Raw genomic sequence first — 24,129 nt, forward strand, 5'->3', positions numbered from 1 at the left:
TTTTAAGTGGTGAATGCGTTTTCATGCAAAATATGAAATTAGTACACTAGTACACATTTGGAATTAAAAACTTTAAAAAAAAATGTGTCAATGGCATAGATAATTAACCTACACTAGGAAATGTGTACCTAATTATAACATGCAATGTCTGCATTGAAAGTGCTTTAATCCGGCTATAATTGTTTTTTTCTAACATAAATATCTTCATTTCCGAACTATCTGAATTAGAAAAAAATCGTACGGTCATTGTCCCGTTAATTATCACATGTCTACATCAGATGTCAAAAGTCTCTGTGAAAGATTACAAAATAACAGTTTCAAGATTAAAATACAGAAAATGCATAGCGTAAGATTTTTTTATTAGATATTCGTACATTTTATAAAAAGATTTGGTGAGAAAAAGACTAATGCATTTATCTCCTTAATTTACACACTATTATTCCAATTTAAATAAAAGTTCTTAAATAGATGTGCATGTGTATAAAGTGCACTTGAAATCATTATAGAATTTTTTTAAATTGTCTTACAATCATCGTATTTCCAAAAATAATGGATAGATTTTTCTTGAAACTTATCCTTATTTAGCTAGATAAATTTTCTTTTTAATTTATATGAAATAATCTTGAAGTCACCGATTTTGTAATTATTGTATAAAATAGGTAACTTGTTCACGTCCTGAACATGCATGAAATATTTGTCACTGGACGTTAAGCATGCAACAATCAATTAATGTTACGGCCTAACAGAGTTAAGCTTATAAGATTTGATCTTTGGGGTATATTTTCATCAAGAGTTTAAAAATAAGGAGATATGGTATGATTGTCAATGACACAAAATTTATAGACACAAATGGCAAAGATGGGGACTTCACTTTCAAGGATGTCTGCACACAAAAAATAGAACTCGGTGACCGAACGCTTTTTTTTTAGGCAGACTAGACCTTTCATCAATGCAATTCTTCGAGAATATGAATACTGGTGATTATCATAAACCATGCTGCTACATGTTTGTTACAGCTTATTTTCTTTCCGACCCAAAAACATTAATTTGGTCCTACTTTCGATTTTACGGCTTTAGACTACCAGTAAGATTATTCGAAGTATACCAGAAAGACCACGAATGTTCAACACAGCGAGAAAATAAGAATGTGAATGCATAGTCAGCGCTAAATATTCAACTTTCAAAAATATACAATGACCTTTTTTTTTAACTATTATATGGCATACTCATTAACAATATAGATTTTCTGAAAATATAATTTTGGGAAAGCTGCATAAAATTATTATTTAACACAATAGATAATAGATCATGCATTGGATATTTTCCAAATTTTCCTTGCGGTTCCTTTAATTTAGCGTAGTTTAGCATTATTAAGATAGTTATATCATAATCAACTAAAAATCGAAACTGTAGATAAAATCTAGACAAACTTTTGTGCTGATTTTAATCACAAAACATTGTGGTTTTATGAATAATCAATAAACGTTTACGGTACTAAAAAGACAACTGTAACAGGTGTTACATAGATTGTTATTGGTATAAGGTATATCAGGCATGTTGTTTTCATTGTCTTTTGGTTAAACCCAATCTGATTAAAATACAGATCTTGTGTATATGAAAATAAGATGTGGTATAATTGCCAATGAGACAACTCTCCACCAGAGACCAAATGACATAGAAGTTAACAATGAGCAAAACCCATCCCGCATAGTCAGCTATAATGTCCCGAAATGACAAATGTAAAACAATTCAAATGAGAAAACTAACGGCCTGATTTTTGTAAAAAAGAATGATGAACGAAATACAAATATGATATACAGTAGCAAACGACAACCATTGTATTACAGGATCCTGACTTGTGTCCATGCTTGTAAACAAAGCTTAGTTATTTTATTTTTATTTTATATATGTATGTAAAAGTTAAGATAATAAATCAGCTATTTCATTTATACGATTTTAAGTTTAAAGCTACTATATGCACAGGACTTTTTTGTTTATACACAGTTTTGATTTATAAGAAAAACCGACATGGTTAGAAAATATGAATAATAACACCATTACAAACACAATTCCATTTTAATGTTCTTGTCATGGTTAGAAAATACATAAAATAACACCATTACAAACTCAATCCCAATTTTATATTCTTGTACGTGTCTACAATAAAACAAATCTATTCTATTTTTAGAAATTTACCTGTAATAATATAAACGTCACAAAAATACGTCACTTTTTGTGGCGTTGATACATTCGTGTGACGCGCAGTTTATACTTCGTTGTGGTGTACTGGTGTAATGTCGTAAATTTATGGGAGGTGTCAGTTGTTATTCTATATTATTTATTTATGTATTTCTCTGTCCTGAGTGTTCTTGCGTTTATTTGTACTGTATTCCTGTCACGTTATGTTGTCATTTTAGCGGTATTTTTAACATTGCTATATAAGCGGGAGGTTTGGCTAGCCATAAAACCAGGTTCAACCCACCATTTTTTCTTAAAATGTCCTGTACCAAGTCAGGAATATGGCAGTTGTTATCAAATAGTCCGTTTCTATGTATGATGGCGTTTGTTTTTGTTGCAGTTCAGTGTTTCTGTTGTTCCGTTGTTTTCCTCTTATAGTTGACGTGTTTCCCTCGGTTTTAGTTTGTAATCCGGATTTGTTTTCGCTTAATCGATTTATGACTATTGAACAGCGGTATACTACTGTTGCCTTTATTAGACACAGGGTCTGCATTTTAATCAGATTGGGTTAAACACATCTGTTTTTTTTTTTTCATTTTCAGAATTTGTTTTGTGATACATATAAATAATTACATTACATGTATGTTTTATTAGAATCCATAAACTTTGAATGACTGACAACAATTAAGAGGCACTCCAATGCCATATTTTAATACTGTATAAAATACAACAGCTATGACTGCACGTTCTGTTATTGACAATGTTAAAATAATACATTGTAAAAACAAATTAAAAGCCGAAGTTTACTTCATGGTTGCAGCCAAAAAAAATGTAATTATATGAATTGAATGCCTCTTTTATAATTTTATAGGATTGTAAAAGCGTTGATCGCGCACACATTTTTAACATAAAGCGCTTTATAGAATATGTGCTTTGGTCAACGCTTTTACACCCCAATCAAATTATAAAAAGAAGCATTCTATTCTTAAATGCATCAAAGTCCTCGATGTTAAATGTATTGTGATAGGTAAATGACAAAAAAACGAGTTAAGCCCAATTTGATAGAGGTGGTAGTCACATTTCGGACGTATTAAGTGTCTAAAGAAAGAACTTGATAATATTTTAAACATTGCGTACTAATGCAATTATTCGATGATATGAACATGGGTGATAAACCATTCTGCTATGCTAGAACTTGAAAAAATTTCGACCCCAAGATAGAACAATAATTCGGTCCTACTTTCGATTTTTCGGCTTTAGATTAACAGTTTAATTAAATATACCATGCATTGTCAGCCCTAAATTAGCTACACCTTTAAAAATATACAATGACCCTTTTAACTTTACGACATATTCAATAACAATTTCGATTTTCTGAAAATAGAATTTTGGGGAAGCTGCATACAATTGTTATTTCACATTGAATATTCCAAAATTTTCTTTACGGTTCCTTTTAATCAAACTTAGTTTAGTATTGAGAGAATTATGTCATAATCAATTTAAAAAATGTCTAGACAAACTTGTATGCTGATTTTAACCACAAAAATGTGTTGTTTTAGAAATAATCAATAAACGTTTACTGTACTGAAAAGACTTCTGAAACGGGTGTTTTGTAAAAAGTCATTGGTATAAGGTAAATCAGGCATGTTGGTTTTCATTTCGGTATAATTACATTACCAAGAAGTTCATTCGATTCCGTAATTTTGATTGGCCGAGGCATTCCAGAAGTAAAATTTTATTTCCGTATAAAATGCAACATCTGTGATTGCACGTGCTATCCGTGACAACAATAAAACATTGCATTTGAAAACAAACGAAGACTTGATTTAACTTGAAATTTCATGGAAGCAGCATACAAATGTAATTACATGAATTCAATGCTTCCGCGCTTCATACAAATTGTACTTCGGTCAACGCTTTTTTACCACAATAAAATTACTAAAAGAGGCTTTCATCCATGCAATTTTTCAGATGAACACGGGTGATTATCATACACCATGCTGCTATGTTAAAACTTAAATATCTTTTCGACCCCAAGATAAAACATAAACTCGGTCCTACTTTAAATCATCAATAAGATTATTCAAGCATTTATATGCCGAGTCAGCGCTAGATAAGCTACCCTCTTGAAAATAATATACAATGACCTCTAATAACTTTAAGAGATGACCTCTAATAACTATATGAGATTACCTCTAATAACGGTAAGAGATATTTAATAACAATCTCCATGTTTTGAAAATAGAATTTTAGGGAATCTTCATAAAATTCGAAATGTTCCGTACCGTCCTTGAATACAGCGTTTTAACAAGTGTCAACTTAAGATCAGAAACTATAAACTGCATGATAAAGAATGTCTAGAAAAACTTTAATACTGATTTAACCACAAAAATTTGGGGTTTTAGAATTAATTTAATCAATAAATGGTTACCTGAATTGAAAAGACTAATAATAGTCACTTTGCACTCTGTTAACTGGGTTTTCTATCAATTGTCGGTAAATCAGTTACGTTGTATTCGATATAGTTAAACACTTATGTTATTTTATTTTAATGCCTCAAATTGTTCGATGTAATATTTTATCGAGTTCAGCACATTTTTTAGTAGAAATGGGTAGTTACATTACGAAAATATCTTAAAATATTTAATAGAAAGAAGTTGGTAATATTTTTTAACTAAGGTACTGAGGAGGATGTACACAATACAAAGAAGTATGCTATACCGTAGCGAAATGTCCCCGCCGCTGTGTAAAGGATGAATAAAATGATGTATCACAATGTGTCATTGTGGTTTAGTTGTCAAAATATGGTCAAACTCCCGAAAAATTGTCAAATCAAAATACGGCTACAGGAAGCATTTTGTCGAACGGTCTCAGAGGATTTGCGTTCACAGGGTATTTACACATGGTGGCAAAACAATCATACTTTTAATATAAAAAAATCTCAGAAGGAGTTGCTTTCATGAGGTGTTCATGTTACAATACTCCAAGGAAAAGATCAAAGTACCATAACTCCCATAAGAATTGGCGAATTAAAATGTCGGTAAAATTTGGTCCTACAAATGATTGAAAACAATCCTATAAATTTTACGAGTTTTTTGTCAAACGATATAAGAGGCGTTACGTTTACTTTAGTGTTTGGGAAAGACAGGCTGATGCTATAACCATATCTACCCGAGGCGGCGAGCGCGACGGGACACACTACGAAAATCGAATAAGGATATCTGGATTTAGAAAGACGGGGGTTGGAAATGAAATGAAAAATAATAAAAAAAAACAACTGACTTTAGAAGTCTTATCGCTCGTCGATAGTCCGTTGCAATTTTACAAGAACGTAGTGAAACCTTTTGGGACCCCATTCAGATAAAAATCTGAGAGTGATTTTCAATACTTACCAGCTTAAGCTTGCTTTTGTATAATTGGGTAGTTTGAACTTTACGAAAATTCAGATAAAAAAAAAACGTTAGGTGCATGGGGTCAAAGAAATGACCTGACCAGGGCGCAACACGATACATCAACAATGTGAAAAATTGTAGTTTTGGGCCTTTTATTTTAAGATCTTTGCAGTACATCAATTGGCGTGTTATTTAAAAAAAAATTAAAAATAAACCGTGCATTCAAAATGATAATGAGAATATTTTATGTCATGTAGTAAATGTTAAACAATTGATAGGCTAAAAGCTATGTTAATCTGAAACCAAAAAAATTGACAAGAATAATTGATAGAAGACTGCTTTAAATCTGTCTTTAAATGGGATTTAATAAAAATTTGAGGTGTTGATTTTTTGCCCATTCATTTTTAGAAAAAAGTTAATGCTATGTTTTACGCATTTAAATTATCCTAGGACATAAGTCAGATAAATTAACTAATTATATATCACCACCGACTCAATGACCTTTATTACTACGTATTATCATTTTCGGAAAATAGTATTTTCTAATTTGGTATGAATGGTCATTCCTTTAGAAGGTGGCGCTCAAACAACCTTATTTTTTTCAAATAGAGTGTCGATGACTAAAAATGGCAAAATGTATACAGTTCATGAATTTAATTTAATTCTGCGTGGCAACAGTATGTGTTTGGTCATTTAGTACCGTGTACCAGTGACCAATCGATGCAACCAACCTAAAATATACAGTTCGACAGTTCATCCAATCCACTTTGAACTTTTTCCTGCTGATTTTCACAAAATCGTGAAATAATCATTTTTACAAAACGTGCGTAACTGCGGCTTTAACAAATCTATACATGTTACATAATAACTCAAGATTAAGCATATATTAAGTTATCAAAGATATGCAATATGCAAAATTGAAAGTGTCTAGTGTAAAGTCTCGAGTTCAATTATTCGTTTTTGCTATTCCTTGCAAACATTTAGATCCGAATAGACATGTCAAATGAAGATGATAAGAAATATTCGATTAAAATATATTGCCTAATGTTCTAAATCCCAGTCCAGGATATGATCACGAAAATAAAACTCAATTAATGAAATATTAAATATTTAAGAAGATTTTAATATAAACATGTTTGTACTATAAATTTTAATACATTCATATGTACTTTAGCTTGTTGATCATTATAAAATGAGCGTTTTTAAGTGTCAAAAAATACTTCAATTGAAAGAAATGTCATATAATAAATTAATTGTTGAAGCCTGCATACCAATGACCTTTGTTTTCATTCATTTCCTGAATTCCGAAAATATGTATAGATAACGAAAGGCCTTCCTTCATACTTCAAGATTAATGTATTTATTTTTTAATTGCAAGTTGACAATAAATGAAATGCCTAAAAATACATTTACATGTGTATCTCGCATGAAATGTTGGAGAGTAGTTATTCCCAAAATCAAAGCCGTCAATTTAAAGTAGAATAACAGTATACTTTTTTTTTTCATTTCAAACAAAATATAAATGCTTCGCTCCGTGAAAATATATTCTATCAGAATATAACGTTTAATTATACACCGATTATGTCTCGTGGATATGTGTGTGTGTGTATGTGAGGGGGTCGTTAGTACAAAAACAAATTCAAACGGACTCTTTTTTCGTGTGGAAATTCTTGTTCTTGAATTTTATTGAAAACCATATTTACTGTTTGTCCCGAGAGAGAGAAAAAAAACAACTCATGGCCCGTCTACCTCAACAAAAGACGAATGATCGGTGCCTTATTAAGTTAGATTATCTATTTTCTTTGGAAGAAACTTCAAATTTATGTGCATAAAATATGTCATTTTTGGGGTAAAAAAAAATGAAGACGGAGCCTGCTGGTTTTCTCAGACAAACAAAGAGACAACCCTGCTGATAATGGCAACAAACCAGTATAAAAAGTTTGCCTATGAAACAGCACAGCCTTTTTTTTAAACTTCTCAAAAAGTTTATGATACAAATATCTCCCTAACACGCCATGCATGTATGCATATGCAATGTAAGATTATAGGGCAGGTCTTGAAGGTCCGATAGAAACACCTTCAAGTTATGCAACGGTCATTTCTGTATACATTTTTGTATTTATTTTTAAATTGTTTACTTTGGCAGCTTTATGACTACGCCACATTCTGTATGTGCCTGTCCACAGTAAGGTTTCTATAATTCAGTGGTTATTGTTGGTCGCTGTGTAGCATATTTGTTTTTCGTTTATTGTTTTGCACATAATTTCTCGTTTGAAATGTTTTACATTTGTCATGTCGGAACCTTTTATAGCTTACTATACGGTACGGGTTTTGCTCATTGTTGAAGACTGTACGGTGACCTATAATTGCTTGAATCCGCGTCATTTGGTCTCTGGTGGATAGTTGTCTCAATGGCAATCATACCACATATTCTTATTCTCATATTGAAAAGAAATCAAGTTCATCTTCTTCGATCTAATTTTTGCATTCTATGTCATGTAAATTACAACATCAAGTTTTAATCAGACGGTTGAAATGAATTTAGGGTAACATTTAAAAAAAACATACAATCTCAAAACAACTGTTGACCCTTACGTAGTTACAATACATGACCATTGACAATTGCAAATGTATCATTTACAAACTGTACAATAATATTGTTGTTTATGACTTGTGAAATAACTTGTTATTCAAGAAATTCAAGGTTAGTAATTATTCACTTTTCCGGTATTGTAGTACTATTTACATTTCATATAATTCGGTTCGATATAGAATTTGATTGGTTTATAAAAAGGATATATATGTGACAATGACATCCTCTTAAAACATCCTCTTAAAACAGATGGGATATCTGTTATGATCACTTCCTGGTGTATGAACTTGTTACATCATACTGATAATCAAAGTTTAAACATGCAACATACCCAAATTTCAAATCTACATATTTCATTTGACTTTAATGCATCCATATTTTAGTTAGTAATCTGCACACAAAAGGAGCAGACGTTATTAATCTATATAAAACAGCAGATAAAGCTGTGGCCACGAACACGTATTTTTATTTGATTTGATAAACTAGTACTACACAGAACTTTGATCATTTATTTTCTAAGACTTGGTGCACATTCGATCATTTATGTTCCTAGAACAAATAGATAAGATTTACGATCTGGCATGTCTGAATGCAGATGTTAAATTTATTTTGATAGTTTATACGACACACTTTTATCGTCATAAGAATGTGAGGGCGTATATGATTTAAGATCATTATGTCAAGATTTTTATTAAAACACGGCTGCTAAATTTTCAAAAATACGCACGAAGAAGTTCGATGGTTTTCTAACCTTAAGCAAAAATCTTGCAATATTCCCATAGAGGATTTACAGTTTACTAATCTTAATATTCTTCATTTAAGCCCTCGATCGTCACATACTTTAGTATCACGAAGATTACTCTTTTTATCCTTTTTTAGTCCTTTCAAAACCAATTAGTCGGTGGAAATGTAAGTAAGAAAGTGGTTTTAGTCTTTAAAAGCTAGAGACTGCGAAAAAGAGTATCGTTTCGGGTTCCTATCAATCTTGATTCGTCCTTTTTGCCTGAGCGTTATTATCCGTATATGTTCAATTTAATTGTACTAATAACATTTTAAATATGAAATAAATAGCCTAAAAGTTTGAATTATCATTAGAGAGACTCGAAGTGATTTAGAGCTTTTTTATGTGTATATACCCACAATATATCCTATCTCTGTCTGGATCTTTGATATATTTTTATATTTTAAAATTTCAACAACTGTAAAAATTGTGCTCCAATCTCCTTGAGGTGTGAACAGACAAAAAGAAGAAGAAGAAGTTTTAGGCTCGTTGCTATTCGAACCTCGACATATTGTATAGACAGAAGTGTATTGACAAATCTACCTATAACATATGACCTCGGGATCAATGTTTTCGTTTTCTGTTTGTTTTCTGATACTTTTTTTTACTAATTTTGCTATTTGTTATTTTTATTTTTTTATTTTCTATTTGCCATTTTTACTATCAATGTGCCGCATTCCAAAAAAGTTATAAAAAAAAAAGAAAATATCAACAAAAAATCGTTAAAGGTTGAATACGAATACGAATGCGAAGTTAATGTAATTAGATAAAACTAAACCTATGATATCTATAGTGATTAAATAAAAGTGACCGCGAAAGATATTCTACCAAAATTACATTAAGACAGTGCAATAGTATGTTGGCAAGGTTTTTTTTCTAAACTAAACTGTCTAAAAAGTTACACAGATATAACAGTAGTTGAACTATATCAAAATTCCCTGCAGAGTGGAACTGGATACAATATCAAACTTATCCATTCCGTATACGAAGTGTAATGTCTCCTCATATGTCCGAAAAATTCAGACATCAGTTTCTTAACTTGGACTTATATCGCCAACATTGAAAATTGAATAAAAACATAATTCAAAAGTAAAAAGTTTTATGCTATACACCTTTGAAACTGTATTGCTAAAAAATCACAATAGCTACATCAAACCGTTGATTTAAGATAATTGTAGAACGGACCTCAAAACATTTTCTCGAAACGCACAAGAGACCAAGAATATTCCACGAAACATTTCAAGAGATTAAACTCAGATCCTTGAATCAAGCCAGATTAACAAGCATCTTGTCTGGTCTCTTTAACCATTAAAATATTACACCGAAAAATTTGATATTGACAATAAAGAAAATAAGAAATGAAAGAATAGATATTAAGAAATATGGAAACTATAGAAAAAAATAAATAAAATCATAAAAACTATAAATCCAACAATCTACGTTTTGGTGTAAACAATTTTCTGAAAATAACATTGAAGATATATTGGAGGTTAACGATCGGTTAACACATTTGAATTGACCTCTGTGATCTAGTGACCGTTATATATCATTTTTAGAAAACCATTGCCAAAACAAATGAAAACACTTATTTTTATAAATCGTGTTTGTATTTCGTTGTTATTGGTATAATATAGGAGTAACAAAACGAACACAACAGATTTTAAAACTGTTTGCCGAAAATATTCGTTTTGTAGCACTGCTTTCTTTTATAATTGCCGGATTTTTTTTTACCAATATCAGTTTTGGTGTTTTTTCAATCTATTGTCTATTTTTTTGGAAGACATTTCCCGACTGTTTAGTTCAGATCAAGCAAAAAACAGTGCATACAGTTTTAGAGTTTGACCTGCTATCCAAATCAAGAAAAATTATAGACAAAGTCGCTTGTGGCTGTTTTATTTATGACCATTTGGTGTCTATTCTCAAAACCATTGTATATTATATTCTCTAAACCATTGTATATTGATGGATTTCCAAACTTTCCATCTCAAACATGCTCGGTTTAATTAAAGAGAGCTGTTTTATAAACATTAAAAGTTAAAAACGTAGTAAACTTTTTAAGGCATGGATATACGTTTTACAAAGATATTTATCATAAGATATTAAAAGCACCATCAACCAATAACTATAATAAAGTCGTACTAGCTTAGTATGAACTAGTACAGTCAAGTTAAAGTAGATTAGATACTTAGTAGTAGTTTCTATAGTAGTAGTTCCGTGAGTTAGTAGAGTAGTAGTAATATCAGGCGTTCTCTAACTGTAATGCACTATTTAGAAGAGAAATATTCGCTGTAAAAATTTTATTGTTATCCAAACTAATGTCATCAAAATTAATTCTTGAATTCATTAGTTGAACTGCCAAAATACTACAACATTTGTTGACAAATGGTAATACTTAAAACTTACAACAAAATAGGTCAGTAGGACTGCCACAGAAATTGTTCCTATTTTAGGATATGTGATATCTAAGGCACTTCCATAATGACATATTTGGAACTTGACTTATTTCTGAAAATGTAATCTGTACTAGATATATCTCTAACTAGGACATATTTACAATGATTTATTTTATAAATCTTTGGTATCGATATAAACAAAAGAGAAAATAGTTATCATAACATATGATATTTTTTTTTATTACATAAATTAATATCATTAATACACTCTATTAGATATATCAATACAAAATATACCAGGTTTTTTTTTATTTCAAAACATGCTGTTAACTTAGGACGAAGCTTGTTTAGAATAAACCTTTATGACAAAATTTTCTCATTCCTGTCTTTGATCTATAAATGTAGCACCAAATGTTTCAGCATTTTACATTGGTAAAATATTCAAAAGGCCTTTCTGGATTCCTTTTTTTTAAGTTTCTATGACTAAATTGAGCCTATGGTTAAGTTATAATGTTTACAGTCGACACCACGACTTTTAAGAGCATTAGAATGAGAAGAATATTTATTATACGAATGTGTAACAGATCACCATGGAGAAGATCCAATCTGATTCAAATACAGATCTTGTGGCCACTGTTTACACGGATCTGCATTTCATCCTGATATTTTGATATATTCCATTTCGGGACTCTTCATTTGATTTTTTTACAAGTAACATGACGGATGCCATATCTGAAGCAAGTAGGGATCGCTTTCCAGAGTTTTTCTCGGTTTTCGTAGGGTGTGTGCTGCTAATTAAAGTTCTTTATGGGTGACTGTTCTAAACGTGTTACGAGTTTTCAACTAGCCCCATTATACCTCAAAACTTTCTAACATATTTTCTTAAAATATTTTAATAATACTATACTATACTATACTATACTATACTATACTATACTATACTATACTATACTATACTATACTATACTATACTATACTATACTATACTATACTATACTATACTATACTATACTATACACTTATACGTTTGTTTCAAATGCAATAGTTTTTGAATGATGCATAACGTTTTCATTGTAATGAACAGACGGTAATAGTCTAAATTAAAGCATTCATTTTGTGATAAATGTTGCCGTCATCGTTTGCAAATATTGACGACATTCGGTGTCTGGAAGTTATGAACCAATTCCACCGCTGTGTTAGTACTGCTTCCATTGGACTTTTAATCCCCAAGGATATTATCTGTTCAGTTAATGTCGACCTTAGACTGTTTTTGCTACTATGTTTATATAATAATAAGGCGATGTAGTATGCTTACAAATGAGACAACTATACATAAGAGACAAAAAGACGTGAATGACAGAACATATATGGGCTTTCAACAATGCGGAAAAATCTTTTGGTTTCAGTGCTCCTAAATCTTTTATGTATTTAGGTTTTTTAATTTAATTTTATCTGCTTGTATTGAGCTAACCTTAGGAGATTTATTGCGGAAATGAATTTTTTGCGATTTGAAACTGGTTTCCTTCGTTTATTGTGCCAATATTAAATAAACAGCTGCGCCATGAGCCCATGATACGCCCGTCGCTTTTTCAAAAAAGAAAGTACAATAACTTCTCAATGTCATATCAGAATTTATGAAAAAGTAAAGGGAGGTTATCTTAAAAGATATAAACCAGTCACCATAGTTTCATGAAAACTGCTCAAAGCACTTCAAAGATATTGTCCGAAAACTGGAAAATCGCCACTTTTTTATGAATAAAATCCCATAACTCGGAAACGTAAAATCTAAAATTAATAAAAATCGAAAGGGAGATCATGCCAATAGATATAAACAATTCACCAAAGTTTCTTGCAAATTGGTGAAAGTGTTTTTGAGTTATTGTCCGAAAACTGTAAATCCCCCTTTTTTAATGAATATAACCCCATAACTCGGAAACGTAAAATTTTTAGATTTATAAAAAACGAAAGGTTCTCACGTCAATTGATATAAACAATTCACCAAAGTTGCATGCAAATTGGTTAAAGCGTTTTTGAGTTATTGTCCGACATGTTGACGACGGACGGACAACGGTATACCATAATACGTCCCGTAAACGGGCGTATAAAAACTGTAATATCTCTTAAGGCAAAATTCATTTCCCAAATTTATGTTTTTCTTACAAAAAATAAGTTAATAACAAGTTTAACCAAGAGATGTTATGCATTAATGCAATCATTACAAAACACTGCTAAAATAAGACCCCTTTAATTTTGTTCTTTACATAAGCCCATGTAAGCTTTATTTTCCGTAAACCAAATATTGTAAAACTAGGTCGTCCTGTTTTACAGAACAACCAATCACATTAAATGTTGTTTTTTTTGTTTTGTTTGATTATGTCGATGAAATATTGATCATATCAAGTGTTTAAAAGTCTTTCTTAAGCTGATAAAGGTTTTTTGGTCCGTATGTTTAATTTTTAAAAATTTACTCCAGTAACCCCTGTTAAATAGACACTAAAAAGAATACGCCTATCAACCATGGAATTTAGAAACAGAGAGGAAAAATACGTCAAAAACAGAGTAAGGTCGGACATGGAATCTTTCAGCATACCCGGCAAAACATGGCTTCAAACAATTCTAGTTGATTTGCAGTAACAAAAAGTGTGCATAATTTTGAGCACCCATGTTGAGCTCTGAATGCGCGTTTACCTAAGTGCAAATGTCAGAAAATACATTAACAAATGGAGAGGGCTAATTATTTGGTTTTATGTTTCCACAGTTTACGTATGCTGGATCTATTATATCAAGGTCATTCAACAGTTATGTCATTTTGTCAATAGTAAATGGGCTCCAGAGAAAAAAAAAGACTGGTCGGAAACTACAGAAACATATAATTTTCAAGTACCATTGGTAAACTAGCTAGATATAAATGATGCTTATTTTTTAGCTCACCTGGCCCAAAGGGCCAAGTGAGCTTTTCTCATCACTTGGCGTCCGGCATCCGTCGTCCGGCGTCCTGCGTTCGTCGTCCGTAAACTTTTACGAAAATCTTCTTCTCTGAAACCACTGGGCCAAATTTGACTAAACTTGGTCACAATCATTATTAGGGTATCTAGTATAAAAAAATGTGTCCGGCCATCCCGCCAACCAACCAAGATGGCCACCATGGCTAAAAATAGAACATAGGGTAAAAATGTAGATTTTGGCTTATAACTCTAAAACCAAAGCATTTACAGCAAATCTGACATTGGTAAAATTGTTAATCAGGTCAAGATCTATCTGTCCTGAAATTTTCAGATGAATCGGATAACCCGTTGTTAGGTTGCTGCCCCTGAATAGGTACTTTTAAGGAAATTTTGTTGTTTTTGGTTATTATCTTGAATATTATTATAGATAGAGATACACTGTAAGCAGCAATAATGTTCAGCAAAGTAAGATCTACAAATAAGTCGCCTTGACCAAAATTGTCAGTCGACCCCTTTAGGAGTTATTGCCCTTTATAGTCAATTTTTAACAATTTTTCGTAAAGGAGTAGGTCCTGTAAGGGCCGATTTTGGCCTCAAATTTCAGGTTTATCTGATGAAAGATTTTGGACACTTTTTAAACATTTAAGTGTCTACTTCAGTCGATTCAATTAGTTTATGTGAAAGATTTTAACTGAATTAGTCATTTCAGACGCTCTAATGCAAGCTTAAATATGAAAAATCTATCAAATATGCCATAATGTGTCACTTTTCAGATGGTTTTTGTCAAAAATGAAATTGGCCGCATCCGTGTTCACTCTCGACCTTTATATATGTTATGTATTATCATCAAATACAACTTATATTTAAATATTAAGAATGAACACAAATGCGGCCACTTCCATTTAAGACGGAAACCGTCTAAAATTTAACTCAAATTCTAAAATTGTGAAGATTTCAGTAATTTAGCATGACTTAATGATGCTAGTACCCGATATATGTGCATTGTATTGTCAAAAACAGCCCATTTTTATGTAGCAGAAGTATTATACTTTCCAATAAATAGCTAAAAGTTTGCATTGTAACAATTTTGTAATACTGCTATATTTTGGGGCCAAAAAGGGGTCTTACTGGACCTACTCATTTTTGTAATCTTTTACAAAAATCTTCTTCTCTGAAACTACTAAGACAAATTTAACCATACTTGGCCATAATCATTATTAGGGTATCTAGTTTAAAAAATTTGTCCGATGACCCCGCCTTCCAACCATCATGGCCGACTTGGTTAAAAATAGAACATAGGGGTAAAATGCAGTTTTAGGTTCATATCTCTGAAACTAAAGCATTTAGAGCAAATCTGACAGGTGGCAAAAATGTTCATCAGATTTAGATTTATCTGCCCTGAAATTTTCAGACGAATCCGACAACTCGTTGTTGGGTTGCTGCCCCTGATTAGTAATTTTACAGAAATTTTGAAGTTTTTGTTATTATCTTAGATATCATTATAATATCTAATACTATTAATTATGATTTTAACCTTATTTTACATGATTTCCAAAGCATCAGTAAATACAGGTGAGCGACACAGGCTCTTGAGAGCCTCTAGTTTTTTAATTTGAAGGAAATTAGTCCCGTAGACATTCACTGTTGCTTACAATATATGCCGATGTATACAATACATTAATATAAGAGATAATTTAAAAACCTCCTTTGATGCTAAATTTAGCGAACGTTTATTTGTTCATAACAGTTTTCCTGGTTCGAGGAAACAGTTGGTTCAAGATTTGTTTTATGTTGTTAAAAGTTTATTTCGTTGGAAATTCATAGATATTACAATCTGTTCTCAATATTTAATTTTTTGGTCGTTTCTATTTGTAGTGGATCCTATTTGTAGTTTTGTTTTCCATCTGTTTCATAATCTATCGAGTTTTTACTCATTCCGCTTAGTGATTTTATTGTATACAAAATAGGAGATAAGAAACCAATGGGGCAACCAAAAACATCAGCCGACGACAGACAGCAACGTGACTAAAAGAAAATAACGATCAGTAACACTCATACAGAAACTAAACATTGTGCCTACCAAAAATTTAAGATGAGCTCAAGTGCTCCAGAAAGATTTACGTTTCTAATGAGTAATGTCATCGGTCATCAAGCAAGGATACGTTGATAAGTCGTTTTCGGTATGCCTATGGCTAAGGAGAAAAGGGGACGTTATCGTGGCTACGACAAGTAGACACGTACCCATGTCTATCGGTAATATAGATAATGAAGGCTAATAATTGCATTACTTGCTGTATGGTGATTGCAGAAAGGGAAACTTATTCGTTTTAAGAAAAAAAAAACTGTTGTCATTCTCTTTGCTTTTTTTTAGTTTACAATATTGCCTCTGTATATTGGCAGCATTCATTCGTAAATCATTAAACATTAGTTTTTTACCGTTAATGAAAATGCCAGAAAGGTCTTTCATTGATAGTGTTTGTGCATTTCTGTTAGTTCACATGCAATTATAAATTCTTTGTTCTTGTTCTGTTGGTTTTCAGACCGTTTTTTATTTTTATTATTTACTTGAATGGGTCGCTTTGGTTCAGATCCAGTCTCTTTACTAGAAAATAGTTCAGTTTCCAATGGTTTGATTTTAATACTATTCGTAGCTATGACCATTTTTCACTTAAACCTTTAATCACGTTTATAATACATCAAAACAAATTCCATTTTCTGAAAATTTAATATTTTTAGGTCAGTACAACTTACATAAAATTCAAGTTGGCATTTTGTCAGACTGGTTCACTATCTATTTATATATAGGTTTCTTTTCTTTTCCTTACTTTCTCTTATAAATGCAGTTGTAGTTTTATCATGCAATGGCAACTGAGCAGAAATCCAAATTGAAATGATTGCTGCAAAAATATTACAAATTACGTTACGAAAATATCATTTTTAATTGTTAAACTTTTTTAAGTACTACTTAGAATTGCCATTATAGCACTCAGGGTCTTAAACATTCAAGCTGCTTCCATTAACCTGCATCCTGCATACTTCGAGATTGCTCTGTCGACTGACGACATTTATTAAGACTGGCTGCAGCCGTGGGACGTCAGAGCGCAGTCCATATTAAAAACATGGAAATTGCCGACCCAGAAATCGTAATTGATCTATACTTATGTAGATGAATCATACATTATTTATCGTATTCATTTTACTCCATGAATACGTCACTTTTGTTCTCCTACTACGCCCTGTAGCACAAACAAAATTGGATTCCTTTAAAAAGGCTATCAGACGTCAGAAGCATCTTGAACTACCGTTGTTCGTAAATTGGTTTTGAAATTGGTAATACGTAATATACAGGGTAAGGAGGACAAGAGTGTTGTTCTGAAACAAATGAAATATACCCGCAGCCATATGTGACTTAAATAAAATAATTGGATTTGAACTAGCTTTCAGTCACTGCGTGTACTCTTATATCGATACCTTGTGTCTTTTGTTTGTATGTAAGTTGTGTTTAGTTCGTATTACTTTTCTGTTGAGTAAAGCCTTTCCATCTATTTTTACAGTTTGTTCTTGTGTTGTGCTGTAAAACCACTGTTCCAGGTTGAGCGCTCACAAACGTGTTCAACCCCGCTACATTCTTTATGTGCCTGTCGCAGGAGCCTGTTATTGAGTGGTCAGAAACTTAAGATTGTGTTCACCCAAAAGTAGGATGATCTCAAGTGCTCCGGTAGGATAAATGGTGCTAGTCGAGTGGTGGCATCGGTCTTAATATATACTCACTTCAAGTAAAGATCCGTTGATAAGTAGTATTCGGTATGCCATAAAGAGAAAAGGGGGACGTTATCGTGGCTATGACAAGTGAAACGTACCCGTGTCCATCGGTTACATAGATAACGACGGCTTATAATACGTTATTTGCTATATGATGATTGAATAAGCGGATCATTATTCGTTTTAGGCAAACTGTTGTCATTCTCTATAGATTTTCTAAATTTACAATATTGCCTCTGTGATAACTTTATGTTGGCAGCATTCATTCGTACATCAGTAAATATTAGTTTGTACCGTTAATGAAAATGCAAGACAAGTCTTTCATTGATAGTTTTTGTGCATTTCAGTTAATTTACATGCAATTTTAGATTCTTTGTTCTTGTCCTGTTGGGTTTTTAGACCTTTTTTATTATTATTATTTACTTGATTAGGTCACCTTGGTTCATTTTCATCCTCTTTACTAGAAAATAGTTCAGTTTTCAATGGTTTGATTTTAAAACCTATTCGTAGCCATGACCATATATCACTAAAATTTTGAATAGCGTTTACAACACATCAAAACAAATTCCATTTTCTGAAAATTAAATATTTTTAGGTCAGTACAACTTACATAAAATTCAAGTTGGCGTTTTGTCAGACTGTTTCATCATACATGCTAAAATATCTATTTATAGGTTTCTTTTCTGTTCCTTACTTTCTCATATAAATGCAGTTGTAGTTTTATCATGCAATGGCAACTGAGCAGAAATCCAAATGGAAATGATTGCTGCAAAAATATTACAAATTAAGTTGTGGAAATATCATTTTCAAATGTAATCTTTTTAAGTACTACTTAGAATTGCCATTTTAGCACACTGGGTCCTAAACATTCAAGCTGCTGCCATTATCCTGCATACGTTGTTATAGTTTGAGACTGCTCTGTCATCTTTTTTAAGACTGGCTGCAGCCGTGTGATGTCAGAACGCAGTCCATATTGAAAACATGGAAATTGCCAACCTAGAAATTGTAATTGATCCATTGTTATGTAGATATATCATACATCATTTATCTTATTCATTTTACTCTACGAATATATAATTTCCATTCTCCTACTAACCCCTGTACATGCACAAACAAAACTTTTTTCCCTTAAAAAGGGTTTGAAATACGTAATAAGTAATGTGCAAGGAAAGGAGGACAAGATGGTAGTTTTGAAAAAAAATGAAATATATCCGCAGCCATATGTGACATAAATAAAAGGTAGCGGTCATATAAATCATCATGACCTCAACACACTTTAGGTTCTTATCTCGTTTATCAGTGTCAACCGGCAGATATAAACTCTGCATGATTCTATCAGTATCAGCCGGGAAATATAAACTCTTCAAGATTCTATCAGTATCAGCCGGGAGATATAAGTATATATGTCCGCAATCATTAGTTGTATATTTTTAGCATTCGAGAATCCTGCAAAAATTATATGAATTTCATACGTGTCATTTTCTATCATTCTCATGTCATTTTCGAATGTAAAGCGGCTCATTTTCAGATGAAATTCGTCATTCATCAAATGTTATTATATATATGATATTTTGAATTTTTTTCATTAATAAATAAAAAGGAACTAATTACACCTTCATTTTGTAATTATACATCAACCACAGATTTTTATTTGTTGACTGTTTATTTGTGCATCATAAACATACATGTGTACATGTATCGGCTTTGGGAGGAGTTCTTGATGAGTCTGTATGACTTACACAAATTGACATTAATTGCGTACGTGTTTCCTGCGAATTCATTATTTAATCAAATCAATAAAAATCAATCTGATATCATTTCATGTTTCGAAATGTATGTGAAGAAGTTTTAAATTAGTTCACTTTCGATTTAATGTCGCACGCTTTTGAAAAGGTTTTCACAAAGCAAATGACAAACTGCACTTCGGACGATATCTACGACATTAATAGCACCAAGCTTTATATTTTAGCGATCACTTTGCATTATCGACAAAGAGGACTTCACGTTTCGAGAGCACGACTTTTTAAGCCTCTTAAAAATAATTTGTTTTTATCCTGCAATCAGCCAACTATTGTACAAATAACAGGAACACCAATAAGTTTTTGCTTTATTTGTACTCCGCTTCTATATTGAGCAAATGGTAATGTGAATATGTCTTTTTGTGTTCAATGTGGGGTCCTCTTCGCGGTCCGCGTTTAAACTATGTTGATTTCTTTAAAAAAAAAAACTAAACCTTAAAGTGCCGGATGTAAATTCAAGGATAAAAACAATATTTGTACATTGTCGGAAATATACAATTTATTTGTACTCGCTACGAAGCAAGAGAAAAGCTCGTCCCGGCTCTTACAAATTAATTTTATATTTTCCGACAATGTACATATTGTGTATATTTATATGTATGTTGTTAACAAAAGTTAATATAACATCCTATATAAATTATCAAAAATAACTGGCACCAGAAGTTTGGTTTAAAATGAAAGCAATGTATACCTTGTACATAGATTATAACATGTCCCATTGCAGTATGTGTATTATATTAAATGTTCGTCTTTGGAAAAGTGAAATTATTAATTGCCATAGACAAAATTTTGATATAACACGTGCAAGAAGTTTTAGTTATTGACTTTAGGTCAATAGGTTCGGAGGAAATGCAGGGATTCATGAATTGCAGTGGATGTTTAACAATATAAGAGGGAAAACAGATACAGATCATGTTATATATATTGAACTGTTGACATTATCATTTGTTTTTTTACTTCATGTCACCTTTTTTCGCTGCTTATATGTGATCATTTTCATGTATAACGTTGAACATAAGTAACTAAGTAAGACTATATATATATAACATCACTGACGTACTCGATTCAAACTTAATTTACTTTTAATGAAGGAAATATAGAAATGCACGTTATCTATTGAATTAGCCTTGCTTGCAAATATTAAGTTCATTTTAGTACAACTGTTTTCAATTCAAAGGACTTTGCCCATTTACGTCACGTAGTTTAGTCTAAAACGTTCATTCATGAATTATGTAATATGCAATGACACCCAATATTTCGTAACTGATAAACAGAAACTGTGTCATTGAAATCAATTGATTATATAGTGTTGATATGATTGACTCGAGATGATTGCATCATGATACAAGTATAAGTATTTTGCCTTAGCAACGATTGTCTTGGGTCGGTTTAGCAAATGGGAACATGCAGAAAAGGATTTTGTACTCATTGATTTTTATTTATTTTATTTGTTTGAATTTATTCATTGTTCCCTTATCAGAACGATAAAACTTAATAACGCCCAATTAAGAGCATTGTATTATGTTTCGTGTCTTTCCAATGCAATATGTTGTTCTTTGTCATATAAAGACGACTGTCAGGGCTGTCTTTCTTTAACTTGATGCCCTGTTGATAAACGATTCTTAAGTTATACCCCCTTTTAAAATCTTAAACATTCTGTGTAATTTTCTTTTTTCGAACGCCAAAATGAAAGTACCATAACTTAATTTCCGGTTTCAGAATCTAAAAGACTGATTAATTTCATTGTTTCATTAATCTGTTAGCGCCCGTCTTATCCTAAGCTTGAAAATAGTATAATTTTGCAATAAATGCAGTATCTGTGGTCAATTTTTCATAAATATGATGTAAACTTTTGAAAAGATGGGGAAAACGTTAATAAAAAGACAAGTAAAATGTTGGAACTTTCTCTTATAAATTTCTATGTAACGGAAAAGAAGGTTACGGTGTATTAATTCTCGACATAACATCTCTAGATAGACAAAATCAGAGAAAGGCGATTTTATTGCTGTTCTTCATTGCATGGTCAAAATGAAGCCTTCAACAAACAATAAAACCTAACACATCTTACTGCAAGTTCAAGACAGTTCCTAGCATTGGCTTAAGTTGAATTCTCTGTTGTGGATGTCGATATTGGATCATATGTCCATTTAAGAACATAGATGAATGATAATGACAACACATCACCTTTGTTTTTCTTACTTTGAATATTTCTTTGTAGCATACACAGTTCCACATTTATAGTTTACTCGACGGTATGGGTTTGCTCATGGTTGAAGGTCGTACATCTTTTTCCATTGGTGAGGGTCTGGATTGGGAGGAGGGGGATCCTTCATTTCTTCATTCTTTAACTTATAGACAATTTTTCTCAATTCTCTGTTTATTTTGCCCATTATTCTCTATTCTCTATATTTCATTTCTTTGGTAACGGGATATGTTAATGATTACGTCAATTTGTAAAAATGTATGTACATACTACCTGAATTGTTAACATCGATTCAGTTTCAAAAAGACAAAAGTTGTGATTTTTAAGGAAATTTAAAACTAAAACTCAAACTTTGTGGTTTGGAAATTGGATAAATATTACAAGTCGAAAATTAATAATCTTAACTTCGATTTATATCTAATCCTTTTTATTGAAATAGAAAAGAATTTCACAGTCTTTAGTTTTCGATGTTGTGTTTTGTGTACTATTGTTTGTCTGTTGTTCTTTTTCTTTTTTAGCCATGGCGTTGTCAGTTTATTTTCGACTTATGAGTTTGAATGTCCCTTTGGTATCTTTTGCCTTTCTTTTACAACAATCAAGTTTTGTATAGACATATTTTTATATATCCACAATTTAAATTGTTTGATTATCTTGTATTATATTACTGACCTTCAGTTAACCTGAGAGATATAGAAATGTGCTTAAAATACAAATTACTAATTATTATTCATTATAAAAAGTAAAATAACAAAAATACCGAACTCCAAGGAAAATTCAAATCGGAAAGTCCCTTATCAAATGGCAAAATCAAAAGCTCAAACACATCAAACGAATGGAAAACAACTGTCATATTCCTGACTTGGTACAGACATTTCCTCGTGTAGAAAATGGTGGATTAAACAAGGTTTTATAGCTAGCAAAATCTCTCTCTTGTATGACAAATGCATAAAATTCCATTATATTGACAACAATGTGTGAACAAAACAAACAGACATAATAGGTAAAAATGTAAAAATTAGCGGTACAACAGTCAACATTGTGTTATAATTCTAATCACTATAAATAAAAAACAAAGATTTGAACAAAGAAAATCAAAATGGCATATAGACAAAGCACATAAGTAAAAATAAATGACAAGAATACACAAAAATGACTACAGCACAACAACACAATGGCGGGATGCATACATGCCGAGCCACGCCAAAAGGATATTACCAAAAATGTACTCAATAGTAAAGGTAATTATATTACAAAGACAAAAAAAAAGAACACTATAACACGTAATTAAGATAAACATAAGGAGATGTGGTATGATTGCCAATGAGACAACTATCCGAAATAGTTCAAATGATGTGGATATAAGCAATTATAAGTCATCATACGGCCTTCCACAATGATTAAAAAAATATACTGTAAAGTAATGGCTATAAAAGGTCTCGACAAGAAAAATGTTGAGCAATCATGGCTTTATATGGTGATTTGATAAGAATATAAGCTGACTGGATTAATTGTCGGCTTTATACGGAAATTTGATAAGACCATTGGTTGACTTTCGACTATCTTTCGGCTTTGTAATACAATGCAATAATATAAATATTGTGTCGTACATATAATCATATATTCCATGTATAAAGTACAAAACATGAGCACTTTCACCATACAAGGTTATAAAATCTACCCTGGTTTGACAAGATTGCATTCAGTGACTGTGCTTCGGTATAATAGTTTTGTTCATATAAGGGAAACAAGAGAATCAAAAGTTAACCATATTTATAAAAAAATAAAAAATTAATTTGAAAAATAATATTATCTCTAATCTTATTCATGTAAGAAATTTAAGGACAGAGCTAATTGTTTCACTTCTTCCAATGGTGAGAGTGGTGGTTGCCAATTTAAGGTGTTGTTTCATTGAAATACTTAAAAGAAATTGGTTAGAGGGAATAATATTCCAAAAGAAAATAGAATATAATATGTGTTCATAATGATATTGGCACTGAATAACATGTATTTTTGTAATGTCGATATGAAAGTGCATCATATCCATGTGTGATATTCCACAAAAATATGCTGAATGAAATAATGA

At 31.5% G+C, this 24,129-nt stretch overlaps 1 long non-coding RNA gene across 4 annotated transcripts in view; it reads left to right on the forward strand.

The window, feature by feature from the left end:
• Nucleotides 1-24,129, forward strand: part of LOC127709980 (uncharacterized) — a 106,012-nt gene that overhangs the window by 49,282 nt on the left and 32,601 nt on the right. The window lies entirely within an intron of this gene.

Source organism: Mytilus californianus, unplaced genomic scaffold (genome assembly GCF_021869535.1).
Source record: "Mytilus californianus isolate M0D057914Y unplaced genomic scaffold, xbMytCali1.0.p SCAF_7, whole genome shotgun sequence".
Lineage (NCBI taxonomy): Eukaryota > Metazoa > Mollusca > Bivalvia > Mytilida > Mytilidae > Mytilus > Mytilus californianus.